Source organism: Anopheles merus, chromosome 3L, assembly GCF_017562075.2.
Source record: "Anopheles merus strain MAF chromosome 3L, AmerM5.1, whole genome shotgun sequence".
Lineage (NCBI taxonomy): Eukaryota > Metazoa > Arthropoda > Insecta > Diptera > Culicidae > Anopheles > Anopheles merus.
The window spans coordinates 24,335,633-24,353,925 of NC_054085.1; the positions used below are offsets into that span (position 1 = coordinate 24,335,633).

General features: G+C 42.2%; 1 protein-coding gene across 7 annotated transcripts in view; it reads right to left on the reverse strand.

Moving 5' to 3' along the window:
* Window positions 1-18,293, reverse strand: part of LOC121598671 — a 441,765-nt gene that overhangs the window by 173,874 nt on the left and 249,598 nt on the right. The window lies entirely within an intron of this gene.

Sequence of the window (18,293 nt, forward strand, 5' to 3'; positions counted from 1 at the left end):
ATGTTTATTGAAGTAATCGACTGTCACACATGAACCAACCCAACCCGAATACGAGGCGAGGGACAAAGAGATGCCGAAGTTCATCAGAAAGGCTCCGACCTGCTGCCGAACGTGAACAGTATAAACAGAAGCCCTCCGCGTTCGGGTTGCTTCGAAGGAAAACATTCACCCGAACATTGGTAGCCGGTCGCAGCCGAACATTTTGCGAAACAGTGACCAATTTCCCGGGCTTTCCGGTATCTAGCGTTCATCGCGAATCATGTGCATGTGTGATAAGGCCATTATTACAACACTTTCGTTCGAATAGTATTTCCAGAAAGGCACACTATTTTGGATAATGAAAAACGATGTGATGTGTTGAGATGCACAGGTACTACACAAAGCACTCCATCAAACACATTTATGGATATTATCGTGTCCTTAGATAGCAGATTGTAATAAGAACTCAAAAAGCAACACAATCAAATCGATTAGATAAATCACCTCTTCAAAGCTTTAATTATCAACCAAAACATTATCAAAAGTCGCTCAATAATTTGTTATAAATAGAATAGGCTAAATATACTACAAGCAGAAAATAACATCGTCTTATAGTAAAAAACATTAAATAAATCAAATAACTAGTAACTGCTATACTGTTTATGACAATAATAAATAAAACAACTCGTAAAATATGAGCATACAAAAACGCACATGAATTTCAAAATCATATCAACGGGAAGAAATAAAATAGGCTTTATAAATAACATACAATATGTTACATAAATATTCTTTATTTAAAGAAAATGGTATACATAGCGATTTTAACTAATTCAGCCTTCAATTTCCTCACAAAACTTTTGTTTGCACCCAAGATTCATAGAAATGAACTCCCAGTAAATGGTTCATTTGCGGAACATTATAGCGCCACCTGGTGGAAAAATACGCAAACCTACCTCCTATGAATATATTGCAGGGTTCGTTGCAAATGATTTCTGAAATGCTGAAGGTAGTAACTAAATAAAATAAATATTGCAGTTTTTCTTTCGTTTTCTTTTATTTCCTTACAAATTACTGTAAATCCCTTAAATTGCATTCAGTTTCACTTTTTCATGGAATAAAACATTTCCTGAACTTAAAACATACATAATTGCAGGATTGCGTATGTGACAACGCAATAAGAAGATATTCAATATCCATCTATAGTACTATTGAAATCTATTTTTGAAATATTTGTCCAACTTCATCGATGTTTTCAAGTTTATAAAACCAGATGCATTCCACTTCATGCTTACCTAGGCGAAACTACACTCCACTAGATAGGCACATTACCATCAAGCGATAGAATTGAGATGTAAATTTCTCCCACATTAAACCAAAAATGAGCAGCACAAATGAAAAGCTACCGTTTCGTACGATTATTTCAGCTTCCTTTCACCACTGTAACCCAAACATCGGCAATTAAAACCATTGCGAACGGATGCCCTATGGATTCCGATAATAATGCTGCACACGCTGGCTCGATAATCAGCGCGAACAAATCTGCTAACTGCGAGCAGAGAAAGCAACCTAACATTTGTACTGCGTCCTGTGTGCATCCGGCCAGCCTATGCGTGTGGTACGCTTCCCTCCGTACCGCACATTGCGCGACATTGATGCGCAACCCGTGGCTCAATCGCGTGGCATGGCGACTGCTCCCATTACGCAAATGAAAAGATACTGCACACCCTTGTGAAAAGTCACAGACAAGCCATCCACAAACTCCACACACCAACCCACCACACTGCACAGCGCAGTAGCCAGCAGTGAGCGGGAGAATTAGCCACGGAAGTTGCCACACGTACGGCCGTACCGTTTCCGGCACGGCACAGGAAAAAGGCAGAGCAAATCGTGAACCGACCCGGAGACAACAGCCACTCGACAATAGATAATTTTTATTGTCATCGGCTCGTGGCATGCAACGCCGTCCGCGCCACTCCTGTTGGGCGGTAAAAGGTGCAGGAGAGCGCGCCTGAAATAGAAAGGCATGGTAATGTTGCATTATTATAATAATTCTCAGGGTACAACAACAACAACAGAAAACTTTTCTCCCTCTGCCGTACCGCGCACAGTACTTCATGAGCAGCCTACGCAAAAAGGGCGACCACCCTCCTGGGTCTTGGTTCCGTGCCAACCTACCTTCCGCAAGGATACGCGAGACCGATCCCCGTCCCCGGAGCCTCTTGGATGGAGGGTCAGAGAAAATTGTTTGATCGCATTCCTAACTCTGCATTTCAATTTTTCCTTGATTTTCCCCCACATTTGATTTTTCCCGGTTTTTTAAGGGCACTACGCTGAGACGTTCACGCGGTCGTCCTTCTCAAACCACCGTTGTGCTGCTTTTTTGTTGTCATTTTTTCCTATTGTGTTGACGGTGTGTGTGTGTCCCTGAGATACACGGAAGGAAAGGACGTCAACAATTCGGGAGGGTAAATTATTTTCCAAAAATGTGAATATTCTGGATGGAGAAGCAGCAAAAAAGGATCATGAATCCTAATTATGATTCCTTTCGTTCCGACGACCCCTCCCCGCCCGCTAACAGGGCAGGAATGCAGCGCTCCCGAGGCAGTTTTGAATCCACTGAGCATGACTCACAATAAAAATAATAGAAAATGCATGTTCGACCTTCACTGAATTGTGGGTGGCGCCCTGGACTGTCGTGCCCTTGGGCGAGAGACACCAACGTAAAGTGTAAAGTAGAAACAAATGGATGGAAAACTGGGAAATAAAAGGGGTGATTACACACTAAACGCTCGAAATATAATGAGCCTAGAAGGCAAAAAAAGGGGTTGCTGCATTTCTGCTGGTTGAAGTATAAGCCGAAACAAAACCTTCAAACACACGTACAAGCTTCCTAATGAATTATCCCGTTCCCTTTTACCATTTCCATCACCGTGGCTGAGCATTCTGCTCAGCACCGTAAATGCAGGGAACCATTTTATTCAATTGCACAATCATAACCTTTTCATCAATCACCCATTATATCCAGACACAAAAAAAGGCAGAGAAAAGGTGCCATAAAACGGCAAAACAGGCTGGACGGACGATCGGCGGCGAATCAATTCCATCGCGACATTATTTACATTAGCATTGTCACATGCCTTTCCCACCCAGCGGTTGCTTTCTACGCTTTATATTCATACAGTGAAAGATGACACGTGACAAGGATTTAAGGAAGAAAAAAAAAGAAAGTATAATTGTATGCCAATTCAACGCTTTTCTCCAACCCCGTGCGGGGGAAACAAGCGACCGGGCTATACTATTTGGGATTATTGCACGATCCGTGAACTAGGATCGTGAGGGGTTGATGTTCAGACGGCGAAGGAAAGGGAAGATAACGATCAGACCAGGGCGGTTCTTCCTGGTGCGGCACGCAAACGAGCAGGCGCACGTGTGGCGTGTTTGGCATTTGTCAAGATCACTATCGCTCACGTGGGTCAAGGGCACTTTGGAAGAGCGTTGGCTCGTTTCAAACGAATTATTGAATTTCGAGAACTTGATTTTGAATATTGGAAACATTGATCCATTTAATACAACTGTGTGTTTAAAGCATGTAATAAGAAGAATCTTACTCAGAATAGGACAACTTAAGTCATATTGTAGACCTCATAATATATTTAAAACAATAGTTTATAATATTTTTCAGTTCATTAACTAAATGATTCTGGTAATGGCTTCATTGAAATATTATCCATGAATAATACGATACGAACGGTAAACGTCATCATTTGCATGGAACATTTAACTCAGACACATTAACTGTGCACAACTGTACTTAAGACAACAGAGCTACGAAATGCATCTATTAAACGCATCATTTCACCGCTTGTGTGTTTGCTGGACTGCTTGCCTTATCAGCTTCCCTTTACGCTTCACACATAATGCACAAACTTTACACACTCGAAAGGAAGATGGTGGTGCTTAATTTTTTGTTTATTTTCAACCTCCACCAAAAAACCGGAAAAAAAGAATGCACGCTCCACGGACGCTTTGTGTTCGCATGTGAAGACAAGTAAAATCACTGCACACGAAAGAGCACTGTTTGAGGTTTTCTTCGCTGATTTCGCTCGCCCCAGAACTCGATGGGGCAAATCTCTTTAGCATGTTGCTGCCGATCGTACAGCGTTACCATTGCTGCCTCCTTCTGCAATCTCCATTTTCGTCGGAATTCACTAATGGAAAAGGTTGAGCGCCAACGGCAACAACGGGCGAACACTAACAACACTTGCCCATCTCGCATAAAATGGAAGTATCAGCGAGCGTAGAAAATAATACACTAGTGCTTGTGCACTTACACATCCCACTTCCGACCATGCAGCAGCAGCAGCAGCAGCACCATCATCATCATTACCGATAAAGGAAAACTGTTGCAACTGTCCAGCGCACGTTCTAGTCCCAGGACGGTTGGAGTGAAATGGCACGAGTGAATTTTCACCGAGAAAACCTCACTTCGAGAGGATATGGAAAAATTACCCTTTTCTGCTTCCCTGGGCTCCATCAGATGCAAAGAGAAGCTGTGGTCGATGCGACCAGAGTAAGGAAAACGTTACACAGCAACAGTTACAGCATTGTTGTACATCATCCCAATGGTCTACCATCAATAGCCAATAAGAAGATTGACGAAGCAGTGCCGTAAAATACGTCGATGGTGATAATGTTTTCCCAGCGCTTTGTGCGTTTGCTCCCAATGGTTCGGTTGGCGGAAAGGATGTTCACAAGATGAACGAGAGCTACTTTTTGTATTTAATTTTTGCACTTCAAAGAGTTACTTTTGTCAATTTTTCTGCACTTCTTATGGTTTACGTAAATAATGAAAAATCAAACTAAAACTCTTTATAGTGGAAAAAGCAAACAGCAAAGACGAGCGAAGCCTCAGCGCGCACGCTACGTCAACCTTTCGACCACATGACGGAGTGCAACGGAAATTGGAGTCACCACTCAACCGTGCTTGAATGAGCTGAATACATTTTCTCATATTTATACAAGACAAGCATCGGCAAGGATGCTGTAAGTGATCAGATATGGGAAAGGATTTCAAAACGCTCAGGCATCAGGGATCATCATCGGAAAACCTATATATGACATTAAGGGATACAAGTAAAAAACTGTGACCGGACCGTACGAAAGATTTTACTAACCGTGATACTTTCCTGATAGTTTAGTGTAAATGTGTATTTGAATTATTTTAAATCTTTTTGAACCAGCAATAAACATAGCCACGCCAGCATGCAACCACACAAACTAAAGAAGAATGATCCTTTGCCCATATTTTCCCATCTTTCACGAATTTAATTTCCCTTAACCAGAGCCAACACATGCTATCTCACTATTGCGCATTGCATGTAGCTGTCGAATTCAATCTCAGCCACAACACCAGAATCAACCGTGCTTGCGTGCACTTGTGTGTCTATGGTTGTGGCTTTTCCCTTTGATGTTTTGTGTGCTCAAGTAGTCGAGCTATGGCTCGTTCCACTCAGCAAAAAGCTCCGAACGAAGCCAAAGCGCGCCTTGAGAAAACTATCCTCGGTTTTACGGATCCGCTCGGCGGTGAAAGGGGTAAAGATTCTGGTGTAAAAGCATGGATAATTCTGGTGAGAAAAGATCCTACCCCCAACAGGACGGGAAGAAAGATGCAGAGAAGATGGCACATTGCGTCGACGTTTGCTTGACGCAAGATATAACACACACACACCAGACGCTTTTGTGTGCTGATCCGGGACCTGAATAGGCTTGATGGATTTAACGAAAAGTTGAGCTATATTGCATTCAAGCATCGGGAAGACACTAAACCCGAACGGGCCTACACAGCTTTGTGGTCGCATACGTGGTCGCCAGCGCAAATCACAACGGGTGATTTGGGTTTCAGATTTGTGACGGCTAATATTTCAAAACGTGTTTACGTATGTTTACAATTTACAAACACCAAAAACTTTTGTAAACGAGATTTGGAGGACAATTCAAGTGCTACTATATTTGTATATTGATTTTGATAGATATTTTTTCCATTGAGTAACTGTTATTGTTTATAAACAGTCGTTTCTATTATGCTAAAACATATCTATGTCGCAAAATCATGTCACTTAAAGATTTTCATTTTCGAAGACTATACTTTTTTGTAGTCCTCGAAGTAAACACACTGCCAATAAAAATAATTCAAAAAATAAAAAAATATTTCGTGCTATTCTAGGAACAACTTACCAAATACGACTACAGCCTTCAAACACTACAAACCTAATCCTTTTAACGTATAAAAATGCGATTGAAACTCTACTGATGTTCATTGTAATTGAAACGACCTTTCCCTTCCCTTGAGACACAAAAGGGATTTAAATCCGCACGAAATTGTTTTCTAATAACATTTATCCAATTTATTCTCATACACAAACACTACCCAAGCTCATCAACAAATGTCGCAAATGCAAAGACCAACCAAGGGAGCAGAGTACCGATTCGTAATGAGATTTTGCATGTTCGTGAACATTGCAAGGAATTTTGCTGAAGCATTACCACTATCAATTTTAACCCGAGCGATTACGAACCATACAGCAGACCAAGTGTGTTTCCTGCTGACGAAGAAACAGTTGAATGAAAATCACAACTCGACAAACGTCAGGATCAATGGTGGTAAAGAGAAGGTGGAAAACGATATGAATGCGATTTCTGTGGTCTCAGAAACAACACACAGATTATGACGGAATGATGTGCAAAAACATGGGACATCCATCAGCAGAAAACACCACAGAAGGGTGTGGTGGTGTTCTAGGATTAAGGATTGTATTTCATCGCCTTTAATGCAGCACAAGAGATATGGCTGTGTAGCGCTATCCTGCCAATTTTATATTAATTCAAACCCCCCTCTCAGCAAATGACGCATCACGACTCGGCTCCTTTTTTCCTGTAAGCACTATCTAACAAACTTTCTAAATTCATTATTTCCTCCATTGCACAATCGCCCTAAACATTTCCCGGAAAATATTTGTACAACTTAATTGAATTGAAACGCAGGATGAAAATTATCTTCCCAGTAGAAGAAGTCGGGCTCTTTCTTTCTCTGCCGCTGCATCAACCCAGAAAGCCGTACGAGCGAATGCGACAGCACCGTAAAACCAACCGACCGAAGTCAACGTAATCGGATTATGTTATAAAAATGCGCTGCACATCCTTTGCGCGAGGATCCCTCTGCTTTCGGTGTAAAACGACACCGGCACGACATTGAGGATTGCTCAGTCCTGTCTCGCGTTGTGAAAACCTGCACCAAAAGACCCCCTCTTGTGTTGTGCCCTTTCGAATTTAACCCTTCCTGCACTCTCAATGGTCCTCGGGGTTTAGTGGTGACGAGAAAGGGATTTTTTCCTCTCTCTATCTCTCGTTGGCTCGCTGCGGCTGCTCGCTTTTGCTTTTCAATTAACACTAAATCGAGGGTCATTATTCAAAACAGTTCTTTTCGCTGTCCCCGCTGTTGTTTGACGATGGCAGCGAGATGGTCATTTAATGCGTGCTCTGCTGGCAGCCGCCAGCGTCCTGTAATGATGGTGGCCGAACTGAACGTTTCGTGCAAGGATCATTTACACGTGCCCTCCTGTCCGCCCTCCTCGCTTGGCAGGGCGGTGTGTGATTTCCTGCGATTCTTCCTCGCTCGAAAAGCAGATAACTCTTTCATTAAATTGCGTCATGACATAAACATTTGTCTGCGGTCAATATTTGTGTCCGGTTTTTGCTCGCTTGCACACACAAGAGACGTCACACTTCAAAGAGAAGGGCAGTGGTAGCAGCAACGTCAGCATTCCACGTGGTGTAAGCAGAGAGCTGCCCGTCCCATTTTCTTCGGCCCAACTGGTGAGAGGGCTGAACGATGGGAACGAGATTCTCGAAATTAATGTCTTCATAAATATTGAACCGGGCAAACATTTGACCGAATGTAGGCAACAAGAAAGCAGCCGGACCACAGCTCGCCATCCAGGAGGGGAGCAAAAACGGTCCCCAGTAAAAACCTTGAAGATTGCATAGGACGGTATAAATGCATGACAGGGTGCAAGGAAGTGGGACGCGGGCCATGCAAATCAGCAAAACGGTTCGTTTCATCCCGTTACGTGTTGATGCAGCTGCACTTCAGTACACTGAGTGTGTGCGCAAGGGTGAGGTGTAGCCGAGAGGAAGATTCTATTACAGATGGACAGCATGGTTATGGTGAAAGCCGCAGTAAAGAAGGCATTTCATAAGAAAGACTGGTAGATGATGAGTTCTGGTCAGCAAAAGGAATGTTTTGATGGATGAAAGTGTCTATGAATAGACTTTAATTCATCCGATGCATCTGAGACACAAAGGAACATGTTACTTGTCTTAAATGTGTTCAATATGTGGAGCAAAACAGTGATATTTGTAGCTATTCCTCGTGTAAAGTTCCTCTGACAAGACCCAACTCCGAACATTTCCGAAGGTAGGTCTGACCAGCATTATTCGGAGCGGCTCAGAGTCTGAGTTGTCCAGAGACAGGGTCATCTGGAGTCAGCGTAGTCTGGAATCGTCCGGAGTCGTCTTGAGTTGTCCAGAGTCGGAGTAGGCCGGATACGAAATCTTCCGCACTGACCGACTCCGAGCGACTCCGAGAGCAGTTTGGTTTTGACTCCGGCCGACTCCATTCGACTCTGATTCCGGCCAACTCCGACTCCAAACTACTCCAACTCCGGATGACTCTAACTCCGGATGACTCCAACTCAGGATGACTCCAACTCCGGATGACTCCAACTCAGGATGACTCCAACTCCGGGCAGAGCTAATGGTTTACCGGGATCGGAATGCCGGAACGCTCCGGAGAGCACTGTCACTAGATAGTTGTCGTAGGCCGTTCTTTAAAAGACAACGAAATTCAAAATGCTTAGAATATAGCCTAATGAGAATTATGATTTAAAAAATTGTTATGGACAAACGTTGAGAAAAATGTTCGTCTAAACATAATTGTAACAATAATATGATATTGTGATCTTCATCATCATCACTTTGCCTCAATCAGCATCATTATCAAGAGCTAAACACAAACTAATTTGGAGAAGAATAAAACTGATAAATTACTGATAAAGTTCACACTACAAACACTCAAAATAGTGTGAAAATGTATTCAGATAATATAGATGTTATAATATAACCTTTAAATTGAGCACGTATTCAATTCATACTTCAATAAATAAATCACTCTTATTTCTGTACAGGAATCTCATCCATTGCGATGACGCTTGCTGCCAATTTCAGACCATTCAATTTATTCATCTCCACCAACTCGAGTAATAATTTAAACCTTTTCCTTCATCCTTCCTTGGTCAGCGTGCATATTGAACAAAACTTTTACGACCAGAATAAGTGCAAAAAAGGCAAACATTTCATTGCAATTACATCTGCCTTTGACGGCGACGTGTTAACTATGGTAGAGAATGAGCTTGTCAACGAGCGCTAGGCAAAGAATGAATGAAAAACCCACGAGAATGCCGTAAATTTATCTGTAAATAACGAATCATCAACATGCACGGCGCGACCGACGACTTACGCTCCCGCGTTGCATCGATGGGTCGAAGGCACAACAAGAATGCACACATTTCACACCCACCACAATGGGGAGGAGGAGGAGATAGGATTGGTACACGGTGGGACAGTGCTGATGGCTTATGCTGTCGTCCTAGCCCGATAGTTGAAACGAACGGTACCGCGCTCCGTACTCCGCTAATGGTGATTGATTGCTTGGAAGCGATTGGTCGTATTCTTTGCGCTGGAAGTAATTTTCAATTAACGCCAGTATCTTCGCTGCGTGAACGATTGGGGGTTCGGCCCGGTGGTGCCGTGGACTTCGAATATTAATAATTATGCAACAGCCATTCCGTTCCCGCGCACTGTCGAAGGCGACCGAGTCAATGAGGATGTAAATTGAACGTAAATAATGTGATTGACCGGTAAATATTGCTCCGGAGGAAATTGTTTAAATTGATCGCAGGAATGGTTGAGAGTGTGCTGCCAGTAATTAATAAATAAACAGCGCAATGAGCGCATCGTTTTTTTTCCTATAGGAAAAATGATGAACATTGCTCGCAATGATTAAAACAAATGGATTCCAATGACAAAGGCGTGAATTATTGAATTGTGTTTTAAATATACGATCGCCACTTTTGATTAATTTTGTATTTCAATGCGCTTGTTTCTTTTAACAATAATTCAATAAAATGCAAACAGAATAAAATGATGTATAGTTTTGAATTAATCAAACATGAATCAATCCATTTTACGCGAATATTTTTATTTGCAGGTGAACAGAATATTAAAAAATAATAAATGGTTGAAGATGAAGTCCTCCGAAGCATTTCAAATTTAAATCATTCGAATAAAATGATCTTCTAACGTGATGAGTCACAAAAATTCCTTATTTTCAAGGCAACCTTAACCAACCACCATAGTATGATACAACAAACGAAAATAAACCAATCTAAACCAAATGCGCGCAACAAACGCTCCAGAACAGCACATCAAGAACGCGAGCATCGTTACTTGATTACTCATCAATGCCGTTTACGTATTCGATGCATTTCCTGCCCGTCGCATTGATGCAACAACCAGCCCCAAATGCCGTTTATTTATATCGCTCGAAACACTTCCGATGCGCACCGAAGTGATTTGTCATTTTGACTCTAACTGACGCAGACACAGTGCTGCACAAATGCTGATGATTAAACTGCGACAGTGCAGGGTGAGTTCTTGTTCTTGTCGTAGGATGGTCAATTAAATCATCATCGTACGGTTCGATCCTATTGCATCGCTCACTACTATTAAGATGATCTTGGTGCTCCCTTCGGCAAAGCGCAGTCACTGGCGCCAGAACCATAATCGAAAATGATGTGTGCTCCTGTCCCCTAGCTGAAAACGCATTTTAAGAATAGGCTCTGGCATATCTTCATCTCCCCGCCCGGCAAACAAGAAACCTAGCAGCACCGCCATCAATCGTATCGCCTGTAAGCTAGAAGGCCAATGCCAACCGCGTCAAATGCTTTGCACAGGAGACTGGGCAGCCCCGTAAACAGATGACAGATGGTACGTCACGTCGGGATTCATTTTTCAGTTACGCCACCGACCCCGTTGCCCACGCACTCTGCGCCCATCTTCGGCCGGCATTGCACCATTAATAGCACTAATGGTGTACCTCAAAATCGCGGACGCGAAGATGAGCCGGGGAAGCACTGGTTCGCACCCTTGTTTAGGAGTGTTGAGCGTGCGTACGTGCGTTGTTTCCCCTTGCTGTGCACTCTTCCAGCGTCACAGGTTTGAGAGGCGTTGATCTACGACAACCAAAAACAGCGGGAGCCTCCGTTTTCAATGAACTGGAAGGTAGGACACACACACTGGAGCAGCCATCCATTTATTTTCATTTCAACAATTATGGCGCTGCAAGAGGGACATGCTTTACGCGGGGTCCGCTGTCATAAATGTTTACGAGTGTAGACATCACTTAAAGGAATGTACAAGTAAAGATGAAAGGACGCAAAGTGTGTTTGCTTCTATCCGGTTGTGAGGTATAATGAGCTAAGATGAGCAACAATGTGTCTGCTGTTTTCATTCAACGTTCAATACATGAAAGGCCTTTTGTGACGAATTGAAGAGAAGAAAAAACTACTAAACGATGATTCAGCAATAGGAATCATCATTCTGTTAATAAATATTTAATAATCAACTTAAGGCAGCTAATAATATAAATAAACAAATTTTAATATTTTACTTATGCAAGGGTTTACATATTACAGCTCAGTAATCCATAGCTACCTATAGGAGACATTTCTCGTACGACTCTAGATAGTCGAGGTTAAAGAGAGAAGTAAGACAAAGTAAGCCTCTGAGTATGGGGATTCAATCAAAAGTTTGAACAACAACAATAACAAACAGAAGTAGCAGAACCTAATGTATGGAATTGAATGTGTTTCAACATTATTCATTTAAAATTAAGTAGTTCATAATGTAATAAATAATTGGGTCCATTCATTCGAATGATGTCTAGACTTGGGTCTAATAATTTTGCATTGGGTGCACACCTCCAGCGTATAGGACAGGTTGACACGAATGCTTGTGGTTTGCGGCCTTGGATTTCACGACATAGAACATCTTCTATGGTTTTGCGAGGAGTACGAGGCTGCACGACCCACTTTGTTGGATGCAGTCGAGAAACTGGGAAGATCTCCAGGTATTCCCATCCGGGATATACTAGCTGTGGGTCGGACTGGAGCCTTCTAAAGATCATCTTGGAGTTTCGCAGATCTAACGGTTTAACTGTGTGACATCCCTATGGCAGGACTCTTTTGGCTAGCTGTGCGGTGGTCGGTTGTCTGTGTTGACATGCGCTTTCGCCCAGGGGTTTGTGCCGTCGGGGTGCGAACATGTATCATCGTCGGACGGCTTGCTATCGGTTGGTTGGCCGGAAGAGTCATGTTTCCCATCCATACTCCATTTGTTTGTCCTAGTGCTACATGTTGTAAATCGCTAGTTTGCTAGCGATGAATGACTGTATGTGCGAATGTAGGAATGAATGTGCGTGATGTGTATGGCTGGTAGTTCAGACACGGTTTGAGCATGGATGAGGTCCTTGCAAAGATTTTAACCCACGATCTTGGCATATAGATCCTCGCCAAGGGCAATGACAAAAACATGCTAGAAGCATACCGTCACTCGAAAGCGCTGGAAGCTAAACCTGATACAGACCCCTGCTACGCTTACTGGACCATTCAAAACGGACTCGATCGAACCTGCAAAGGATATTTCGGATACTCCAAGACTATCCATATGATGACCTGGACAAGTACGCCGGATGACAACATACAACACGATCTCGACCCCTGCCACCAATGGAAACCACAAAAAAAAGCTGGATTGGACGACGACGAATGGCAAGATCTCTACCCCTGTTACGAAAAATTATACTATTCGAGAAGGGCTAGGATTGGAAAATATCTGCACTGTCCGAGTACACACGGAATAAGGTGTCCCATCATGATTTCGAGAAGGAAATGTCTCGCAACCATTTGAATTGTATGATTATACCCTAACATTAAGCAATACGGCCGAAGCCGTTCTTTCTGAACAAAAAAAAAATTGCGTCGGTCTAATGGTCGAATCGTCAACTCGTACGACTTAACAACATGCCCGTCTTGGGTTCAAGTCCCGAAAGTCGCGACCCCCAAACGTAGGACTGACCATTTAGCTATGGTTATCAATAAGTCACTAAAAGCCAAACCCATTAGTGATACTGACAGGTCGACAATGGTTGTTATGCCAAAGGAAAAAAAATGTGATTTATAGAATAAAAAAAGTTACACAGACTTACAGACAGAATAAAAGTTTGTGTGGGCACTGTCAAAACATTATGTCTTAGAGGAAATGGATGATGCATATTGTAATGCTTGATAGCCAAAATTTAACACCAGCGAATGCAAACTGATTTTATATATTTCTGTACTCATAATTCTCTGTACAAATGAAAATTAGAATAGGTTTTTCGTATGAAGCAGGCATTCCATACATTTGAACCAATCAGATTAAAAGAAAATTTCGATTTTAATAACAAAGCAAGGTTTCTGCTCTATCTCCATCTATAAAATAAGCTATTGTTATTTATAGCTGGCGACTCATTCTAAGTAAACATTTCAGTCGACAGAAATAATGCTTTTTTTACAAACATTAATAAACCTCCAGTTTACTTCGCTTGGCCGTAATTAATTGCTGAAATGTTTCATTTTGAATCCAAAATCGATTCGATTGGACACGCTGCAGCTTCAAACACGGTAGTAACACGGGTAGCGCTACAGTCAGAGGTCGAAACCAGCTCCAGCGATTAGATTATCATAATTAGTGTTTCGCAACACACCTTCGCCACACAACGCACACCACACCTCCACCCGACCGACAAAAGTACAACTCTGCTGTAACGCACTTACAGACCCGGTAGCACATCAATGGAAAGGACACACAACACAGCAACACATTAGACCGCCGTCGAAATGGTAGCAATGTGGCAGGATCTATTAAATTTACATAATTTACGAATTAGCACAACACAGCACAGTGCATTTACAGCAGCAGCAGCAGCAGCAGCAGTGTTACGGTGGCCTAACTACAAAATAAACCACTGATTAATGGCACCGTTTCCCGCGCTGCTAAGCGCCCGACGAATGGGTGTGGAACAATGGCAAATTAAGTTGTCGGTTGGTCACCCTTGGCTGCTTAAAGTACGTATTGAACACCGTGTCGATCATCTGGCGTCGTGTGCGAGGAGAAATAGGGAAAGTAAATGTTAAATAAAATACTACGGACACAGTTTGTGATACGCAGTTTGGGTAGGATTTCGCTCAACGGTCGCTCCCTCGAGGCAAAAACGTTACCGCGGGTTTTTGTGGGACACAATCGGGAGGGAATGCAATGAAATTAAATTAATCTATCCATCTATCGCTTTATTTCCCTCTCCTCCGGACGCTTGCTGGCTGGTAAGTAAGGACTCCTCCTTCTTCCAACCTGCCGCAAAGTACATTTCATTTCAATTGAATTGTTTTTCCTGCTTATCATCCTCCGAAACTGGCTTTAAGATTATGGCCAGTTAAAAGCGACGAGTGCGGCATGTGTGGCATTAAATCCTACTGCACAGATCAACCCCACGGGCAAACAGAGAACCGCAGCGCCTTGCCAAACTCCCTCCAGAGACACTGTGCCACCGACTGCGGCCACCAACACCAACCAGCGACGAAAGAAAATCAGGCCAGCGCACACGACGACCACCGGCGGCACACAGTCACACGGTGTGTACACGGGCACCACCTTGAGGCTTTTGCATTTTTCTTCCACAACTGTTTGGGGAAAATTAATTCCGGTTTGGTGGTGGAAAAATCGCCTACGGCTCGCCTGCACTCGCTCCTTGTTTCCGTTTCCAACTGCTTGTTTACTCAAGCTTTCGTAGGCATTCTCGGTCGGACCGGCCGGTTTTTACCGGCGCTCGGGAGTTTTATTTCAGTTGATTCAGGTGTTTTTCTTTCATTCCCCGAAGGACGCGCAAATGCCTGCCGGGGTAAAAGCCACAACGACGACGAATTGAGCCACTTTTCTTTGCACAACCCAGTTTTCCCGATCTCCCGCTCTGCTCCCTTGATATTTGCTCGGTTAATGCAATTAAAGCGTGAGGCACTCTGGGTACGTCTGAGTGTGTGTCTGTGGACTTTTTGTCTACTTCGCTTTCTTGGTGTCCATTTCTGCAGTGAAAATCCTAACACGACACCGCGGTGGCTTCCGGATTGGTTGCAAATGTGGTTTTCTTTCTCGTTATTGTCTTTTTCCTCCCCACAGCAAATGAGCCATTGTGGTTTGTTGTCGTTCGTCACGAGCACGTACCATTAGATTAATTTGCGTAATTGATGTGAATATTTCGGGGGCCAGTAGGCCGGGAGAAGGATCCGATTGCTAACCGATACATTCGGCGAAAGACCATTTTCCTCCCGCACCCGGAAGTTGTAATTAAATGCTGTCCAGCAGGCGCGAACAATTTGAATGAAATGTGGACAGGGAGTAGATTTTGAAGGGAACAGGCTCTCTAAATTATCCTTCAATTGCGCTATTTCTTAGTTCAGTTTTCTCGCGGGCGGCACGCTCTGGTAATTGAGTTTAATGATGGCAAAAATGAGCTTCGTCTGACAATTGTCCCCTGAGGGTAGTTTAAAGATTTTCCGTACAAAATCGTTGTTAAAATAAATGGATGGAACAGTAAGAAATAAAATTGAAAAAAATCGTGGTGCAGAACACCGCTCCGACAATGGGGCTTTTTCCGTTTTAAGTTCGTAGACTGAAATTTCAGCCTGTCAGCTGTTTGCATTGTATAGCAGTTTTCGAGCAGCTATCTAAGTGAGTATAATGTACAGGTGGGCTTATCCCAGGGTGTATGCATTTAAAAGGCTGATTTTTATCGCTTCTGTTTCTGAATGAAGATTTTAAGAGGTGTTTTGTGTATTCGTTAAGCCTCCAGAAAGCTTGTTTGAATAAAAGTTTTCACCCATCCTGTCAAAAAGTTATATTCAAATTTGGTTATAAAAACATGCTATGAGACCACCTGGACTACATACACTTTGATTCTGGATTCCATCACCAGATCTCTTTATTGCACCTTGGGATAAATGTAAACACCACATTGTTTTTTTTTTCCTTTTTTCGAGCAGGTTCTCGAATCTAATTCTAGCTTTGAGGCTAGAATAATCTAGACTGAAAATTGCAGGCTAGTTTTGTGTATGGTTTTGTATGGAGTGTTTACATGATTTCAGCCTCCAACTGTCAAACTCCATACAAAAACTGACTAGAATCGTGAAGGGCCCCAATAATGTTTTCAATACTTGTTTCTGTTTTTAGATGTTTTTTTTTCAAATCTTTTAACATCATTTATTCATAACATAAGTTCTAACTGGAACTGATGAAAATTTAAAAACAAGATAAACTACTGTCAGATAAATAAATAAAAAGGTTTGTGAAAACATACAGGATTTCCCACGATTTATTGGTTAGTTCCCATGAATTTTTGATAGGTTCCAATATTTTTTGGGTGCGTTCCCATGATTTTTGGTCGTTTCCCAGAATTTTTTGGTCCAAGTGTATTCTATCTAATAGGAAAATACCAATAAATTATGGGAACGAACCAAAAATCTATGGGATACGACCAACTACTCGTGGGAACGCACCAAAAAATCATGGGAACTGACCAATAAATCGAGGGAAACCCTGTTAAAATCAAATAAATTCAAGTTAAAATTCAAATAACAATTACTTTATTGCAAAATAATCTAAATAATATGAATACAATTTGAGTAATATCCTTACAAATAAATACGTATAACGAACACTACAACAGAAGACAATACATTGAATAAAGTTAATAAATGTACTAATGAATGATCTTATTAATGAACTTAACATACCAAAAACAGTACGTCACAATATCCTTACCATTAATTGTCTCCATTACACCATTCAAATTTGGGTTTACCTTATCCCCCCAACCGGGTTTAACCATTAACTCCCTATCATGAACCATAATCTAAAACCCGTTTCCCACGAAACACAGCGTCCGTAGCATATTAAACGACGATGATGGCAATTTCTCCCAAATGACAATACCGCCTCGATGAAGAAAGCGCAGGCGACGGATAATTGTTACACCATAACCGGGAGAGAGCTTACCCGTTGCAACAATGGTGTCCGCCGCTGCTGCCACGTAAAACGGCATCACTAACAGGTGGCTCATTAGCTTCTAAATGGTCGTACGCTGGCGGGCGAGAAATTACACCAAATTCTCGATGTCGCTTGGGGAAGGACAAAGAATGGCTGTTGTTCCCGTGGGTGATTATTAGCACCTTCAAAACAATTGTAGCATCACGCTGGGAGTGTACTCTTGTCAATCAGCAGATATTTGTTCGTTTCAATAGCTGTGCTATTATGATTCGCCAAATGTTGATAACATGACACTTCGTTGGAAAATGACAAAGTGCTTTTTATAGAATCTTTTTTATCTGTTGATTATAATTAATCCAGTAAGAATTATTTTTATTAGAATTCTGTGCATGATAGAATTTGTAAATATTATATTTCTTTGCATAGGAAAAATGATAATTGATTGTTCGCAGATTCATTCTCGAATAAATTATTTTTCATTCAAGTCAAGCAATTAGGTCAACAGAACAAAAGCACTCGCGCAAAATGATTATCTTTCTACGAATCGAAAACAAATACCGCAATCAAATGCAATCACTATCTACCCTTATCTTCATGGTGAAAATTAGTTTTGCTTTTTCTTCTTCTTCATATCCCTTCTCCCATTAGCAGGATCGGAATTCGTACGAGCAAAGTGGATTATCAGCTACAGCTCCCACTCTCGGCAGAAAACTGCTCGCCCTCTGAGCAAACGCTGCAGAGTCCGGTTGGCTATCTTCCCACGGAAATCGCTTCTCTACGGCTGTAAATCCGCTTTTCACCAAGAGCCGGAAATTTACATATAATTAAAAGTTAAATTTAATAAATGTCATCCGGAGTTATCATTTGCAGAGTCATCATAGTGGGGAGAAGAAAAAAGAATTAAAAAAAACGTAGAAGATGCAAAACTTTCCCACTTACTCATCCGTTTCTATGCGTTGAAGGAGCCAAACTGCAGCGACAGTAAGGAGAGGATGTCCATGGAGAGATAGAGAATATCGAGACGCAAAAGAAAGTTCGTGCTGGTCAGAAGATCTTTC